This window comes from Thunnus thynnus, chromosome 16 (genome assembly GCF_963924715.1).
Source record: "Thunnus thynnus chromosome 16, fThuThy2.1, whole genome shotgun sequence".
Taxonomy (NCBI): Eukaryota; Metazoa; Chordata; class Actinopteri; order Scombriformes; family Scombridae; genus Thunnus; species Thunnus thynnus.
This window is the reverse complement of record NC_089532.1, coordinates 29,868,309-29,886,758: the sequence shown is the minus strand read 5'-3', so window position 1 is coordinate 29,886,758 and position 18,450 is coordinate 29,868,309. Positions and strand designations below refer to the sequence as shown.

Sequence of the window (18,450 nt, the reverse complement as noted above, 5' to 3'; positions counted from 1 at the left end):
GTTAACTGAAGATCATCTTACTGTTGCTTCTGTCTTTAATAATTTTTTCTTGAGTCTGTATATGAGTTAGGAAAAAAATTTACAAAAAGGAAAGTGGATATTGTTCCTATAGATGCTATAGGTCAGGTTTTCGAGCTGGTAGAGAAAATCATCAGTTCCCTAAAAAGCTCAAAAAGTAGAGATGCTTTCCAATTTGACACTATGTTTGTCAAATCACACAAAGATATTTTAACTCCCCCCATTGCTCATTTAATTAACTTGTCTTTTAAACACAGCTCCTGTCGTGATGACTGGAAATGTGCCATCGTCATGCCTATTTTTAAATCTGGAGACAGCCTTGAAGCCAGTAACTACAGACCAATAAGTATACTGCCAGTACTCTCAAAGGTTGCTGAGAAAGTTGTCATTAAACAACTGACAACATTTCTTAATACAAGCAATTTTGGTCTACATTGTATGCAATTTGACTTTAAAGCAAATCATTCCACTGAAACTGCTACCTTGCACTTAATAGAGCAAATTAAATCAAGACTTGATAAAGGAGGAGTAGTCGGTGCTGTATTTTCAGATCTGCGTAAAGCATTCGACACAGTCAATCATGATCTTTTAATATCGAAACTCTCTAAATTTAACTTCTCATCTTGAGCACTGGAATGGATGTCTTCATATTTATCTAATAGGAGACAATGTGTTAAAGTTGGTGACACACTGTCCAGTAACAAGAAGTGCACAATGGGTGATCCACACGAGTCAATGTTAGGTCCCGTATTATTTAGCCTATATATTAATGATCTCCCTCAACAGTGTCATGATGCAGAATTACAAATGTATGCAGATGACACCGTTGTGTACACACATGCAAAAACAGCTGAGTTAGCTGCTGCTAAGCTAACAATTGCATTGGAAAGGATCACACATTGGCTTGATCAATCATGTCTGAGTCTAAATGTAAACAAGACAAAGAGTATGTTTTTCTCTAAGACTATGGTACAACCTCCTAACGCTGATATTCTCATCAAAGGTGAAAAAATTGACATAGTTACTGATTTTAAATATCTTGGTATGACACTGGATCCAAATTTTTGGTTTTAACTGTTTTTTAACATGTTTCTTAAAGTACAAATTAGCAAATTTTAGACATTAGAAACTGTCTCTTTTTGGACGCAGCCAAGATATTTATGCATGCTATGATTCTTTCCCATATGTCTCATTGCATCACATGCTGGGGGCAGGCTGGAGAAACAGCCATAAGACCTCTTGAGTCCTTATACAAACAAACTCTAAAAACTAAAAAAAAAAGCCAATGCATTTCCATCACTGTAGGGTACTAGAGAAATACAACTTACTTAGCTTTGACAATTTTAGATTATTCTCAAATTTGTGCCTAGTTTATAAAATTTTAAATGGTTTGGCCCCTCCTCCATTATGTGACTTTGTGTACACTCGCTCAGTAAGTTCTATTAGATCCTCCAGAATATCCTCTATACAAGATTGTACCATACCATTTCGTTGCACTGCATTTGGACAGTCAGCTTTCTCTGTGAAAGCCACAACTCAGTGGAATGCCCTACCTGATGATATGAAGAACTGTAGTTCTATCAATACACTGAAGGCCAAATTAAAAAAATCTACTAAACACCAATCAGCTGTGTCACCACTGAGTCTAGTTTTCATTATTAATTTCTAAATGATATTGTGCGTGTCTGTGATGTGCTGTTGTGTGTAGCTTTGTATTTTGTATGGTGTGTTCTGTGTGGAGTTTTTTTTGTTTGTTTTGTTTTGTTTTTGTTTTTTTGTTTGTTTTTTGTTTTTTTTCTTTGTACTGTTTGTTGTTGTGCTGTACTGATTTTGATTGTGGGGGACTACAGATGCAAATTAGCTTCAAGCTAACTCTGCTGCAATGCATCTTTAATGTTTCAAACTGCACACTGTCCCATTCAATAAATGTGACATCAGAAAAAAAAAAAAGTCAGAAGGGTCAGGAAACATGAACAGGTTGAAACACACAGGTTGAAAAAGGATGACACTTACATTATATAACCACATTATGAGTGAAACTGAAAGTGAGAGCACCTGAAGTGTCAGTAATAATCCTTAACTGCAATACAGCAATGTAAAAATACTCTATCAAAGTAAAAGTCTTGCATGAAAAATCCTACTTAAGTAAAAGTACATAAGTATTAGAAGCTTGATGTAGTTAAGATATTGCAGTAAAAGTAGTGGTTTGGTCCCTCTGACTGATATATGATTATATATGACATCATTAGATTATTAATACTGAAGCATCAGTCTGTAAGCATCATGTTACTGTTGTAGCTGCTGGAGGTGGAGCTAGTTTGAACTACTTTATATACAGTAAGCTAGTTTAGTTCAGTGGTTCCCAACCAAGAGGTCGGGCCCCTCCAAAGGGTCACCAGATAAATCTGAGGGGTCGTGAGATGATTAATGGGAGAGGAAATAAGAGAAAACAGTTTTTAACAAGTTTTGATACACAAATCTGTTTTCGTTTTTTGGACTTTTTCCCTAACCTTTGATTTTTGGTGAAATATTGTATCATTTGAGTATTTATTGGAATGAAACCATGTGAGAAGTTTAGAGGGAAAAAATCACTATTTGGTGGAGCTGTTAACAACTCATAGACATCTGAAATATGACTACACACTGCTTTTTGTAAGACATCAAAAGTCAAAGAGGTTGGAAACCACTGCTTTCATCTTTAACAGTGTTTGTATTTCAAAAGCTTATTATATTATCCATTGTGACAAATCTTCATCTGAAAAGTAATTAAAGCTGTTGAATAAATGTAGTAGAGTAGTAAGTACAATATTTCCCTCTGAAATGTAGAGGAGTAGAAGTATAAAGTAGCACAAAAAGGAAATACTCAAGTAAAGTACAAGTACCTCAAAGGTATACTTACTTACTTAAGTTCTTGAGTAGAAGAAGTACTTGAGTAAATGTCCTTAGTTACTTTCCACCACTGAAGAATTCTGGTATATGAAGTATTTAATCACTGATTGCCTTCACAATATTTCTGGTTCTTGTTGTCCTGCTGTCCTTTGGATTGTGTGGCAGACCTTTACCAATGCTGAAGCAGGGAGCGTATTATGTTAGTGGCAGCACAAAGATCAAGTTCAGATGTTTTCACATTTCATCTCCTTATTGTGCATCACAGTAAATGAGGGATTGCCTGCCTGTCCTGTTCTTATTACCTTCCCATTTAGTCATGCTCACAATCTGTTTCCTCCTGTGATAGTGGAGAGAAACAGTGTTTACCTCCATGTAAAGTGAACCAGTCTGCTCCACTGGTACATCATCTATCAAATTAAGACAAGCTGCAAAAACATGAGCTGTTGAACTTGGACTGGAGGGAAACAGTGAAATTACAGGTGTAGCATGATGTCATGGTGACAAAGCATACAATATGTGTAGGTATTATTTTAACAGTAAACACATACAATGTGCACATTCTGCTAAATTAACTAATTGTCACTCCTTTGCCTTTATAATGGCTATTGGCTGTATTATTTTCCCACAGCTGTGGTTGGGTTTGTTGTTATGATACTATTGAATTGCCACTTATTCTTTTAAAGATACAGTTAGTAAGGTTTTTATTGGCTCACAGCGTAAAATGATCATCATATATCTGCCGGGGTTGATAGGGTTGTTAATCAATAGCGATGACTCATTGATATCTTGGCCGTGTGCTGAACCCCCCTCCCGCGGAATTTCAACACACTCCCAGTTCCCCACGACCGCCTGGTATTTTACTGCTCAGTCATGAAGGACAGTGCAATGAGTGAGGGGCCTGCATTGCAACACTTTTCAGGCCAAAAAGCCTTGTTCTCCAGCCAAGAGAGCAACACAGAGCAGTGAGATGAAGTGAATGAGTGAGTTCTCTGATAGGCTACACGTTGATAAGTAATTTTGGTCCCTTTTATCCAGAGCATGTCTCAGTATTATGAGTGCACATATTTTTAGTATGGATGTCTCCAATGAGAATGAGACCTTTAACCCCAGCGCCGTTGGTGCACCATGTTTTTGCATGTATTGCAGTGATGAACCATGAAATGACTCTTTAGAGAGAAATACATCAGTTTAACTGAACTCCATTTAGATTTAATTTTACGTATTGTAATGTATTTGTGCAGCTACTGAAGCCACAAGAAATGATATAAACACATTACCAAAAATATTTTAGCCCTCACTGGGAGATTTTTCAGTTGTCATTTGTCTGGACAACCTCAGCAAATTCTGAGGACTGCTTTTAATCCACTATTGACCAAATTCTTTCTATTTCTCATTTAAATTCAAGGATGTTTTTTAATTGTTTGCTGTCATAAAATATATTTTATATAAACATATTTTATAAAAATATATTTTCCAACATCAGAATCTTGCATTGTATGAAACTGCTATGAATCACACCTTGTTTCATGTCTGATTTTCTCAAGTGTTTGTAAATTCTTTAATCCACTGGCTGCCACAGATGTTGGAGAATTTATATTTACAGTATCTATTGAAGAAAGTCTTGATGCCATAATATTCTTGTTATTTCAATGCAATTAACACTGCTGTAAAAACAAAGCTGTGTTTCAAGATCATTTTTATTGATAGGTAAACTTAGACCAGAACAATGTGAATGGGTAGCTGTCATTTACTTGCAATCACATCTGAAATCATCTTAAATCACATAAGTCTCTTAAACAAATTGAACATAATGAAGTAATAACGTTTCCTGCCAAACATCATAAGGAAGCTCAGTGTTAAGTTCTTCTCCCTATTGTTTTATTTAATCTATTAATGAGTTTTATACTATGTGAATTGATTACAATATTTACTGTTCCTATAATATATTAGTAAAGGGAAATCAGAGGCGTTGCTCCAAACAAAAATCAGCAATTGTAAAAATCTAATTAAGTGAACAAGGTATAATTCAATAAACAAGTTGTTAAAACAACTTGTAAAAAATGTATTGTTAACAAAGCTGGTGATGCTTTGTTTTCCCTCACTTTTTATAAACTCTGCTGGGCCTCAACCATGGAGTCAGACAAAGGCAGGCCTACATGTAAACTCTTAAGCCTGACCACGAGGCTTCCTTTGTCCTTTAACACCTCTCCTTAACAACCTCTCACAGACTCCATCTCCCATCATGCTTTTCTCAGTTTGCACCTTGGTGTGAAATCTGTGGGAAGCCCCAAACTCCAAACCAAAATCTCTCATTGGCAGAGATGCACTAACACCATTGGGAGTCAAGGCAACACAGCCATGATGTCACTGAAGCCACCAGCTACACACAGACATCCTTTGCATTTCCATTGTAAATGTGCTGGATGAAGCTTTACTTTCTCCATGTGCCAGTTTTCTGAAAGAGGTAACCCCATGCATGTGTAATTCCCCTCATCCGCTGGATGAGACAGGTTTCACCCATGTTCACCCAAACACAATCACCAGGTCCAAGAGAGACTGCTGCTGCTGCAATGTAGTGCTCTCACTGCCTGCAGAAGGGAGAAAAGGATTTCTGCACAAAGACATGGATAACTTCTATGCCCTGTTCCTCCTCAGCTAAGCTGACTTCACTGTTTTCTCTGCCATGCTGCCAAGGATCAGCTTGCTGTAAAACCCACCGACAGAGCACAAGGATGGCTCCATCAGCGTCAGAGCCAAAGAACCAAGCTGACCCAAAGATGGACTGAAACATACTCTACTCGCTTCCTTAAGTGACACAAGCAAGAGGCTTAAGTCTGGGCAGAGATAGGTTATGAAAGTGTTATTTTCAGCTTCAGTGTTGTTTGTTGTGAAATGAGTCCCTTTGTTCTGCTATACTCTGAGGAGTAGTTAAAGTTTGCTGCCTGTTTAGTTGTGTTCACCACGCTAGACTGTTTTGTGTTTGTCCCACTAGAGACTAGTGTGTTTGTGCCACCATGAGTGAGAAAGTAAGTTATTTGTCGATCGAAAGTCAGACAATGTGAGTTACAGACCACCAGTCGGTGCCATCTTGCTATTGTTTAACTATAACACTGCAGTCACATCCACCATTTGGTTCTCACAAAATGTGACTTCCTCATGTTGTTACGTCCGCATTTTGATTCTCACGTGACTTCATCTCACACGATCACATCCACCATTTTGAATGTTGCGGGGGACGTCATCTTCTGAGATCACATCCACCATCTTGCCCACAGAGAGACACACCTACCCATCTACACTCCCATACACACACATGCACACTCCCGCTTGCATGTGTTTTCACTGTGTATAGCTGTTGTTATTGCTTAGGTAGAATTAGATTTTAGGATAGTGATTTATTGATCAAAGCATTGGCTAACTTTGTTAACTTTGCTATTGTTTAACAAACACTGTTATACATTTAAAGAGAAGTCTTCTGTGATTATTGTGCTCATTGTGAAAAGTGGCTGATTGAGAGAGTCAGAGCTCAAACTCAAACCTTCTTCGGTCACCTGTGAATGTTAATATCCCTCAGATATATATGATGCATGGAGAATGAAGCAAATAATCAGTCATTGAAAGACCTAAAGTGGTTTCAAAGTTTGCAGGAATATTTAAAAACCAAATTTGAAGTAAAATTTGGATATGGGTTCAGGTAATGGAAACTACAGAAATGAAACCTGTGACAGAAACCATTAGGCTGAGTTAGTTGCTAATAATTATTTTCGACCAGTCTTTAGATCACAACTTTATCTTATTTCAAAATTAAGATAAATGGTGATAATATTCATATTTCTTAATCCAGATAACTTATATGTAACTTACAACAATAGTTTCATTATGGTATCTAGATTTTTGTTTTCTGTTTTCTGGTGATCTGTCTCATTATCACAAAGACAAAGAGGGGCCCCAAAAGGTATCAGAGCAAAAATGATAGAAAATAATGAAAGCCTACCAGGGGTGTGCCTGAATACAAATACGATATTTGGCAAAAAACAGAAAGTCGTTTAATTTTACAAATATTTGTTTCATACAATTATTTTAAAAAAATATTTGTTTTCGGGAAGAAAAAAAAACCCATGTCAAATACCAGCACGCAGGTCGGTTACATCGCTATCTCAGGCTCTCTCCTCTGCTGCGCTGTTACGTCTATCAGCAGGTCTCAATGAGTGTAGTCACATCCACCTGCTACATGACGCACATTTCCTTATTTGAACATCATTCCTGAAGTTGGGGGTGTTCCCCAGACATAAAGCTGAGCTACTGACACACGCAAAGTGCTTACAAGGGACCCTCCATAACCTGTTGTTCCACTTCTCCTTCCCACAAAGTTAGGCTATAAAAAATAAGCAATAAATGAAAAGTGCAAAGCAATAATTGCCTTTGAAGTTCTTCACTATATGTTAGATGGTGTGCTGTCTCTGTGTTATGGGTGTATAAATAGGCAGAGGTCTGCCTGCAATGAGGTGATGAGTAAAGTTTTAGTCTTTTATTCAAATACAAATACAAATAATTTTGCTGCCTCAACAAATACAGATACAAATACTGGGCTCTCTGCACATCCCTAAAACTTACACTGGATATTACTTTTACAACCACCATTTGTTTATCTTCATATAAAGAGATAATTAAGTTGTGATGTCAAGGTAACAAGCCTAAAAAAATAACAACCACAGCACTTTCCGCCTCCATACACTCCTTAAAGCTGCTGTAATCAAATGAATATGCATTAAATGGGTCATACAAATATGTATTAAATGGGCCGTACTCCTCTGAGAACCATACTTTATTGTGGTAGAGGGGTTTGAGTGTCCCTGTGACCCTGAAAGCTATGTTGTCAGGGGCAATAGCCCTTGGTAGGGTCACACAGGGCAAATTGGTCACAGGTAAGTGTCCACACCAAGAACTATTCACCAACCTCAATGAAGCTGCATTTCAGGAGTGTGGGAACCTCACTTGGAGGAGGGAGACTGGAGCACCCTCCTGGAGCCAGGCCTGGGAGGGGAGCTTGCCAGCGATCGTCTGGTAGTCAGGCCTTGACCGATGGAGACTGGTCAGGCACAGCCCAAGGAAATATGATGGAGTCACCGCCCTGTGGGCCCATCCCCTACAGAGATAAAGACTGGATCGGATACATTGCCCAAACAGGCGGCAGCAATGGGCGGGGACCTGGATGCTGATCCCAGGCATCACAAACTGGTTCTAGGGATGTGGAATGTCACCTCCCTGATGGGGAAGGAGACAAATTTAGAGCGGGAGGTGGAGCGGTAGTGACTAGATATAGATGCACTCACCTCTATGGACAGCACTGGTTCTGGGACCAAACTCCTGGAGCAGGGCTGGACTCTCTTCTTTTCCAGAGTTGCCCAGGTTGAGAGGGGCCAGACAGATGTGGGGATACTCAGGAGTCCCTTGATGAGTCCTGCAATGTTGGAGTTCTTCCCACAGAACAAGAGGGTTGCCTCCTTGTGACTACATGTTGCTGGGAGGAAGCCTCTAACTGTCTGTATGCACCAAACAGCAGTTCAGAGTATCCCGCCTTCTTGGAGTCTCAGGGTGGTCTCTGGGTGGGGCCCTGGATGGGGCGTGGCCAGGCAAATCCATAGTTCTACTGGGGGACTTCAATGCTCACGTGGGCGGTGGGGGGAAATAACATGGACTGGTCATAATAAATATCATGTTTTATCATAAGGTTGTTCATAAGTGTACCTGGTACCAGAACACCTTAAGCCGAAGATCAATGATCAACATTGTAGAGGTGTCATCAGCTCAGTGGCCGCATGTCTTGGACACTCGTACTTGGATACTTGGTAAAGAGAGAAGCAGAGCTGTCAAGTAATCACCACCTGGTGGTGAGTTGGATCAGGTGATGGGGGATGCTGCCAGACTGACCTGGAAGACCCAAATGAGTAGTGAAGGTGGACTGGGAATGTCTGGCGGAAGCCCCTGTCCATGAGGTCTTCAATTTCTCCTGCATCCCCAGGGAGGTTGGTGACACAGAATCCAAGTGGGCCATGTTCAGGACCTCAGTTGTGGGGCTGGCTCAGGTGGTTGCTGAAGCAAATACCCAGTGTGGGAGTAGTTCTGGCAAATAATCAGGCAAGTCAGGAAGGGAAAGCAGGGCTTAGCTCAGGCTGCTTTCAGCAGGGGTGGAGAACTGTTGACCTTGACTGGGGATGTTGTTGGGCTGTGGAAGGAACACTCTGAGGATCTCCTAAACCCAACCAACATGCTCTCTATGGAAGAGGCAGAGTTGGACAACTTGGGAGAAGCCTCACTCATATCCCTGGTAGAGGTCATTGAGGTAGTCAAAAAGCTCCTCAGTGGCAAGGCACCAGGTGTGGATGAGATTTGCCCTGAGATGCTGAAGGTTCTGGATATTGTTGGGCTGTCATGACTGGCACACCTCTTTAGTGTTACATGTGTCAGCACCTCCAAATCTGTGTCAGCACCTCCAAATCTGAGGCCATGGTGCTCTGCCAGAAAAAGGTGGACTGCTCCCTCTGGGTTGGAAGTGAGTTACTGACCTAAGTGAAAGAATTCAAGTATCTTCGAATCTTGTTCACAAGTGAGGGTAAGATGGAGCATGAGGTTGACAGGCGGATTGGTGCAGCATCAGCAGTAATGCAGGCATTCTATTGGACCATTGTGGCAAAGAAAGAGCTGAGCCAGAAGGCAAAGCTCTCAATTTATCACTCAGTCTACATCCCAACCCTCACCTATGGTCATGAGCTTTTGATAGTGACTGAAAGAATGAGATTGCAGATACAAGCAGCTGAAATGATTTTCCTCCAGAGAGTGTCTGGGTTCAGCTTTAGAGATAGGGTGAGGAGCTCATACATCTGGTGGGAGCTCAGAGTAGAGCTGCTGCTCCTTCACATCAAAAGGAGCTAGCTGAGGTGGTTTGGTTTGGTTTGTATGGATGGATTGATGGATTGATTGATGGGTGGGTCATATGTATGTGTGACAGGAGTCACTCGTAGTGATGAATCCACAGAGAATTATCACCAACTCTACAGTTCCCCTCAGCTCTACAAAGGTTTTTTGTAGCCTTTTTAGCTCACCTCTAAATCTCTGTCTTCTTCAGTCATTCAAATAGGTTTTGTGCTGTGCTCATTGGTGGCTGTTTGCCCAGTTTTAAAAAGAGCCAAGTAGGACATATTAGCGAATAGGAACATCATGTATAACTACATCCATGAAAAATAGCAACCTCTGCCATAGGCTCAGTGTACACTGAAAATGATATCAGAGGGATGGATATGTCAGGGATGAAATGGCAATTAACCCTGATGATCAATTAAGTTTCTTAGAAGATGCAACAAATGTGTCTAGTGTAAAAGAAACAACCATGCATGTTTGCTTGTGTGCAGCACGTAGAAGTATGTTAAAGTTTTAAGTCTAAGTGAATGTTGGCCTTAAATCTGTCAGTTGACAGAAATACAACTCCAAATGCATGCTAATGTTGCTCTGTGTCTGCTGGATGTGTAATACACAACTGTTACACAACCCATTTTAAAGGGTCAGACTTCTGTCCCTAAGTGGTCCAAAAATATATCAATGCAGCTCCAGAACAAGAAGTTTTTTTTTTATTTTTTATCATGACTGAGATAACAAGTTTGCTGACTTCTATTTCTTAGAATCACTGTGTGTGTTAACAACAGTACTATCATAGGAAGACTAGTGAGTGCATCTCTGTCACACAGCATCACAGACCAGCTTTACTCTTTCAGGACGGGTCAGTGTGACATGTAATCCTCAGTCTTGTATGAAGGTAGAAATGTGACATCAACCTGATGGCTACAATTTCTATTGCAGGAGGTGGAAACTGTCAAAATCTGACAGATACACAGTGCACTGATTATATGACCAAGTTTAGAACACAGTAAGTGGAGATCCAGAGAGAAAATGAAGGAGATTATAATTCATTGCTGGTAAACCATTGTGCCAAAACAACCAAGCTTTGAGGAGCTATAAACAGAGCCGGGCAGAGCAGCAATGAGGGAGTCGACACAAAGTTCAGGGGAATCAGCCAGCATCTCAATATTTCACCCTTCACTGTTTCATCTAACCACAGAACTGTGAATCATGATGAAATCTTCTCGCTAAGTGACTGTGTAGACCTCCATGAACTACCAGAGTCAACACTCCTGGACCCCACACCCAAAAATCCCCCCCCCCCCCCCCCCCCCCCCCTTCTCCTGTTTCTCTCCTTGGCCTGTAAACCTGATTAACATCAGAACCAACAATGAGCATGGGGGTCAGAGTGTTAATGCGGAAAATGGCTACCACACTTTTAGTGAGTCCCACTTCCTTCATGTTGAGGAGGGAAGGAGGGAGATTGCAGGGTCCACCGGAGGGGAGGAGGGGTTCAGGCGGACTGTGGCCCCTGTGCACTGCATGAAAGTCAGTCAAGTATAATCAGTCATCCTACACAGCACCGGAACATGCCCGCTGTTAAGTTGTTTACATATCCCCAAAGTGACTCTGGAGTGGGTAATAAGCGCAAATCAATGAGCAGAGTGGGAGAGATTTGGGCGAAATGCTGCAGCCCCTGATGTAGCCCAGGCTGACAGTACATACCCCTATGATGGATTAGTGCAGCTGGCAAATTACATCTTTCTAATTGTGCTTTGCAAAGTGCGTTACAATGTATCACTCTTACTTTAATCTCGGCTAAACACAGGGTTGATATTTGATGCAGGAAAGAAAGGGCTGGACAAAGCACACGGCTCAAATTCAACTCAGGGAATTAATTTCTAATTTAATTAAAATTTGGTGGAAAGTATGATGAGACACACTTTCTCATTCAAGTGAATGAGAAGGTGTGTCCAAACATTTGACTGGTACTGTACATGTATATCATAAATATCAAGGATATTTCCACATTATCACAACATGGGTTTTAGTTTTGCCAATTTGGTCAACATAATCACTAAATTCATAGCTGAGGTCTAGGTCAGATGGTTCAAGAAACACGAGCAATCAGATGATCAGACAGGTTGCAAACAATCCCCCCGGATAGACTAGACTAGACACTAGATGTCACTCAAACATAACTACAAATCGTTTTTATCACATTACGACCTATTGTGTCATTTTTCTTGGGAGGACAGTCTCCAGTTTACAGACCCACTTCCTGCCTCAACATTGACCTACTTTACTTAAGATGAGATGAGATAAAATATTGATCCCCGAGGGGATAAAAAATAAATATTTAAATAAAATAAGCAATTAAAGAAACCAGAGAGTCAACATTAAAAAGCTCTGTACATACTGTATAGCCATTACAACATCTCAGACTACAGAAGTGAATTGTGCAAATACTCCAGTGGTGCAACTCCCGCAGCCATGATGTATGAATGATATGATATATATATGATATAGGTATGAATGACAAGTGCAATATACATAATGATGTAATGTATATAAGTATATAATAAATGTTATATATATTCATATAAGTACATAGTATAACATACACTGATTTGCCAGTTTATTAGGTACACCTAGATACAACTAATCCAGTATCTAACCACTTTTGTTTCTTGACCTGTGTTGGCCCTTGACCCTTAGTTGTAGTGAGATTAATTAGCCACTTTTATAGCTTTAGAGTTCCACTTTCAATTTTTAAGAGAAATAATGTTATTTCTTCTTTGCAAAGTTACATAGCTTTACATTAACAAATGAAGGGGGTTTGAAATGCAAACAAAACAAATGAGTTTCAAATGCAGAAATATTATCTTATTGCAATACTGTGATTCTCCGTTAAAACAATCCACATAAAATTCAGCACCTCCCAAACCAATCAGACCCATCTTTTTCAAAATCCAGTGTGCTCTCAGGTTTCCAGGGCCTCCTCCTACTGGATGGTAATCACAGGCAGGGTCAGTTGAGGTCAGGCCTGTCAGAGTGGCTCCCAGGAGAAGCTCCCAAGGCTAAAAATCCAAACTATTTTTGAATTCAACTGGGGGCTGAGGTTGAGACCAATTTGAGAATGACTGTAGCACAGGAAACTAATTAGCTAATGGCATGTAGGTGGAGTTTGTTTAAAGTGCTCCACAAACAAACAAGTTTATCTGACATTAAAGAAAAGCGGTGTTGTTCTCAACACACATGGTGTGTATATGTTGACAGGCAGCTAAACACCTTTCCTTCATCAGGACTCTGGAGGCATTTATGTAGTATCCAACAGGTTTATTAACAAGAAGAAAGGGTGACACTATAAAGAAAACAAAAATACAGTCCAGAGATTCATATGCTTAACGGCTTGATTCCACCTGGTCACGTTCCGGCTGCAACACAGCCACCAGAGCTGGCCACTCTAGTCAATGCTTGTGATTCCACCAGACACAGCATGTTTCAAGAGCATCTTAGAAGTGGCTCTCTGCTCCACTCTGCTAAAAATATGCAATTTTCAAAATAAAACCAAGTCCTGTGAAGACTTCCGATCATATATCACATCACTACATCAACATTACGTTATAACCAGTGCCACCAGGCCAGAAGTCAACCAGTTAGAGGATATTTGTCACCATGGATGACAGGAGGTTCGTCTTGGAAGAGGAAAATTTTATGAAAAAGATTTTATGGCACCACTGCTGCCATAACTGCCCTGGTCCCTTGCCCACTCTCCAGGTAGAGGGATGGCTCTCTTCTCTCTGGCACTGCCGGAGCAAAATGCTCCACTTCTGAAACACTCCAAGTGGGGTATGAAGCTGTGTGGAGGACGAAACAAAACCGTGTCACAGCCGGAATACAATGCATTTGTGTCCAGTGGAATCAAGGGTTTAATATATGTGTTAAATATAAACTTTCACAAACAAGCATAGACCAATCCAAAATAGCCTGGTTTACCAAACTAGGCTGAAAAACACAAGGAAATATGGTCTGGTAAACATCTCTCTTACAAAGCTAACAAATTTGACATCTTGACCAAAACTATAAATGAAGAATAAATACAAAATGACAAGAGGTATAAGATGTATGCAGATGTCGCTTTACACAGATGAAGTGAAATACTGAACAAAGCTGCTCTCCATGGCATGTGCTCAGTGTTGGGTACAAAAGGGCAAGGTCTGCACACTGTTAAGCTCCCAATTTCATTCTTGTTTTTCTTTTTCTTTTTTTTTTTTTTGAGGCAACATTTTGATCTGTAAGATCTTCCTCAGACTGTGCTCAGTGTTGCCAACTATTTTCAGTTGAAAGTAGGTAAAGCTTGCTCGTAAAGTTGCTGGATGTTGGTAGATGGTATCACGTACTAATTTGCATATCATATATATCATACATTTAAAAAATAAAAGTAAAGAGTCAAACTGGAAAAAACACACTGGAGTAAACTCACTATCGTAAACTGTAAAAAAAAAACTAACTTAAATAGTCAAGATTAAGGTCAATCATTCAGAATAAAAACAAAGGAGAAGGTAGCCTAACAATGCGAATAAGTGATTGGTCTTTGGGTATGCACATTCGCCGCTCATTCACATCTCTGTCTGGCCAATGATTGGTGCTGCTGCTCTGTCCCACCCGTTGAACACAGTCAGTCCAGAGAGCCACAGCCACATTAGCGCACATTCACTGAGAAATATAGGCAACTCATTTCAAGGAGAGGAATTATGGTCAATCAATCAATCAATCTTTATTTATATAGCGCCATATCACAACAGAAGTCATCTCAAGGCACTTTTCACATAGAGCAGGTCAAGACCGTACTCTTTAATTTACAGAGACCCAACAATTCCCCCATGAGCAAGCACTTGGCGACAGCGGTAAGGAAAAACTCCCCTTTAACGGGTAGAAACCTCAAGCAGACGCCGGCTCTTGGTGGGCGGCCATCTGCTTTGACCGGTTGGGTTGAGAGAGAGAAAGAGAGAGGGAAAGGGGGAGGGGGGACAGAAGAAAAACAATCACAACAACAAACAACAACAAGCACAAGCAGCAACAGCCAGGGAAGGATGCCATCAGGACTGTGAAGGACCGCGAAGGTTCGGCCCGGGAGTCAGGTTTTTCTGTGAGATGAGAAAGCACAAAAAACTCCGGGGAAGAAGCAAAGTTAGTGACATGCATTGATGTTACATGAATGCATACAGATGGAGAGGAGGAGGAGGAGAGAGGAGCTCAGTGCATCATGGGAAGTCCCCCAGTAGTCTAGGCCTATAGCAGCATAACTAAGGGCTGATCCAAGGCGAGCCTGGTCGGCCCTAACTATAAGCTTTATCAAAAAGGAAAGTTTTAAGCCTACTCTTAAACATAGAGAGGGTGTCTGCACCCCGGACTGAATCTGGTAGATGGTTCCATAGAAGAGGAGCCTGATAGCTGAAGGCTCTGCCTCCCATTCTACTTTTAAAGACTGTAGGGACCACCAGTAAGCCTGCATACTGGGAGCGCAGTGTTCTAGTGGGATAATACGGTATTATGAGCTCTTCAAGATATGGTGTGTCCAGAAAGTCGCTAGATTTGTTGCTTTTTTGGGAAAAAAGTAGCTAAGGGGATCTTAAAAGTTGGCAAGTCTAGTAAGTTGCTAAGTGGACTGCATGTGCTCCCACTTCCATTTAGACATACTGTACATCAGCATACCCATAACAGCTACTAGGTGTCACTATTTCAACTTGCAGTAGTTTTAATATAACTATGACAGAACTTTCCCTGACACTCTTAAATGTTGTGAAAAGAATTGAAGTTCTATATCTCTGGTGGGAGAAGACCAGTCTCTGTGATAGGTGATAGAAAGCATTTAGTCCCTTCTTACCTTGCCATTCTTATCTCCAGAAATCAGAAACAGGTTTATTACCAAGTAGGTTTGCACATAAAAGAAATTTGCTTTGGTGTTGCGGTGCGTAACAATCAAAAACACAAGGTAAGGCAACTACTACCAAGATCATAAATGGTTTAAACAAACTTTAAACTAGAGACCAGTTTTTTTTTTATCTAAAACACTTGAACATGCTGTACTTACCCAAGTCTCTCATTTTCAGAACAACTTGCTTGATCCCAACCAGTCTGGCTTCAAGAGTGGTCACTCTACTGAGACGGCTCTGTTGGCAGTTCTAGACTATGCAGCTCTGGAGATCAGTGAGAGTGGAAAATAAGTCATCAGTTCTCATCCTGCTTGACCTATCTGCTGCTTTCCAGAATGCACTTTTAAAACACTGCAGAGTATTCAGAAAGCAGTGGCACATCTTGTGTTCAACCAACCTAAACAAGCTCATGTCACACCGTTATTCATCTCCCTCCACTGGCTCCTGGTGGCAGCTTGCATCAAGTCCAAAGCTTTGATGCTTGCCTTCAAGGTGACCAATGCAATGGCACCCTCCTACATTGAGTCACACATTAGGCCTTATGTCCCCTCCCGTCCACTCCTGCCACAAATGAATGACGTCTGGTAATACTATCACTGCCTGGTACCAAGTCACGATCCAGACTCTTCTTGTTTGTGGTTCTGCAATGTGGAATGAGCTACCCAGGTCCATACAGTCTGCTGACTCCCATGGTGCATTCAAGAAACGCCTGAAAACTCAGCTCTTCTGTGAACTTCTCAATGTTGATTGTTGCACTACTTTCTTTTTGTTTATGGTATTCCTTATGGACTTGTCTACTCCCAGTTGTTTCTTACGGTAATAATTAGAAAAAAAAAACAAAAAAACTTCTGTCTAGTACTCTCACTTGTACCTAGTCAGCTACTTGAGAGTTTGAACCAACCTCTAACGCTTGATTGTCTTGCCTCGCTTGTAAGTCTATTTGGATAAAAGCTTCTGCAAAATGACAAAATGTAAATGTGAGTAAAATATTCTAAGTGAGTGAAAAGAGCTGTTTGAGTTTAAAAGGTATTGCACAAGATATTGACTGGGATTGTGCAAATGTTCACACTATAAACAGTCATGTGCAAATGTAATAATATAAAGAAATGTGTTAATGTAACACACCATGTTGTATGTGATGGGTTCACAGATGAAGAAATTATGACATTTTTATATTAATATAATGTGTAGTGTCCAGGGGTGGGATAGAATCTATGTCAGTGGGGGTCCCATGCCTTGCTGATGAGACTAGCTGCAGTCAGGAATTTTTTTTCTTGTCATGTGAGGTCTTCTTGTCAAGAAGCTGAGGTCTATTAAGACCTCAGCCTCTTGTCAGAGGAGAGTGTTTTAAAAAAGTTTAGTTTATGTCTGGGGTGGGAGCCCAGACATAAACTATGATCTTTCCTGCTTGCATCAGGGTCCTGGAGGCATACAGGTCCTGGAGGGATGGCAGGATGCAGCTGATCACCTTCTCAGCACAGTGGATGATACATTGGAGTTTGACCTTGTCCTTGGGAGTTGCTCCATCATTGCCTTTGTCAAGCTGAATTTCTTCAGCTGCCGCAGGAAGTACATCCTTTGCTGAGCTTTCTTGGCGAGGCTGCTGATGTTCTGCTCCCACTTGAGGTCCTGGGTGATGATGTTTCATCTGAAGCGGAAGGAGTCCACTGTGTTGACTAAAGAGTCACACAGGGCGATGGGGACGGGGAGGGGTGGGCTCTTTCTGATATCCAGAACCATCTACACTGTCTTCAGAGCATCAAGCTCCAAGTTGTTTTGTCCACACCAATCCACCTGATTAAGACATAACAGTACTAATAACTGAACATCTGAACATCAAATTTATACACAAAAAACCATTTCCAATACAGTTTTTAACACAGTTTAAAAATATTATAGACCTTAAACGAGACAAATCATTTATGGAGTCAACCAGTGTGAAAAATTAACCAAAATAGTGGAGACGTGTAGCCCATCGCTAATGTTACTAACTAAAATTAATCAACAGAAAGTCAGTCAGTGGTTGCTACCCTCATAAAATCAAGACAAACAAACTCTTTCACCACCTGTTTTTCTCTCATACTTAAACTGAAATTATCTCTTAGCATTAGCTGATGAATTACAGCAATTTCTGAGTTTTTGACATATCACTAACCTGAAATAGGACAGGACAGAAACATGAGACAGAGAGATGTGGCTTGCTGCTGCTGAATCGTCCTCAGTTGTGAGGAGAAGCTGTGCATGCTCCTGACTACAGTCACTGGGGCAAACCACAGTCTCGCACTGCCACTTGTTTTTGAAAAACTGCTGTAGCAGACCAATTATTTTGATTTAAAACTAGATTATTCCTTTTTTTAAAAAAAAAAAAAAAGAAAGAAAAGACAGTATAAAAATAAAATGCTGATTCTCTTTCAAACACACTAAACCAAACAATTTCATTTACCAAAATATGATCACACTTTAGTGGGCGTCACAACTGCAATAGTACAGCAAAATAGGAGAATTAAATGTGGACTCTTAAACATTAGATCTCTGTCATCTAAAACCACATTAGCAAACGATCTAATCTCAGATTATCATATTTATTTATTTTGTCTCACTGAAACCTGGCTGTGTCATGAAGAATAAGTCAGCCTAAATGAATCCACTCCCCCCAGTCATATTAATACTCACATTAATACTCACATTCCTGGACACTGTCCGAGGAGGT

At 40.5% G+C, this 18,450-nt stretch overlaps 1 long non-coding RNA gene across 1 annotated transcript; it reads right to left on the bottom strand.

Annotated features, from left to right (window-relative positions):
• Positions 1-13,022: 13,022 nt before the first annotated feature.
• LOC137199596 (uncharacterized) lies at positions 13,023-17,242 on the bottom strand. Its single transcript, XR_010931811.1, has 3 exons — positions 16,138-17,242; positions 15,899-16,004; positions 13,023-13,661 (listed from the first exon to the last, which is right to left on the bottom strand). It is a non-coding gene; the product is annotated as an uncharacterized lncRNA (long non-coding RNA).
• Between the last annotated feature and the right edge of the window lie 1,208 nt (positions 17,243-18,450).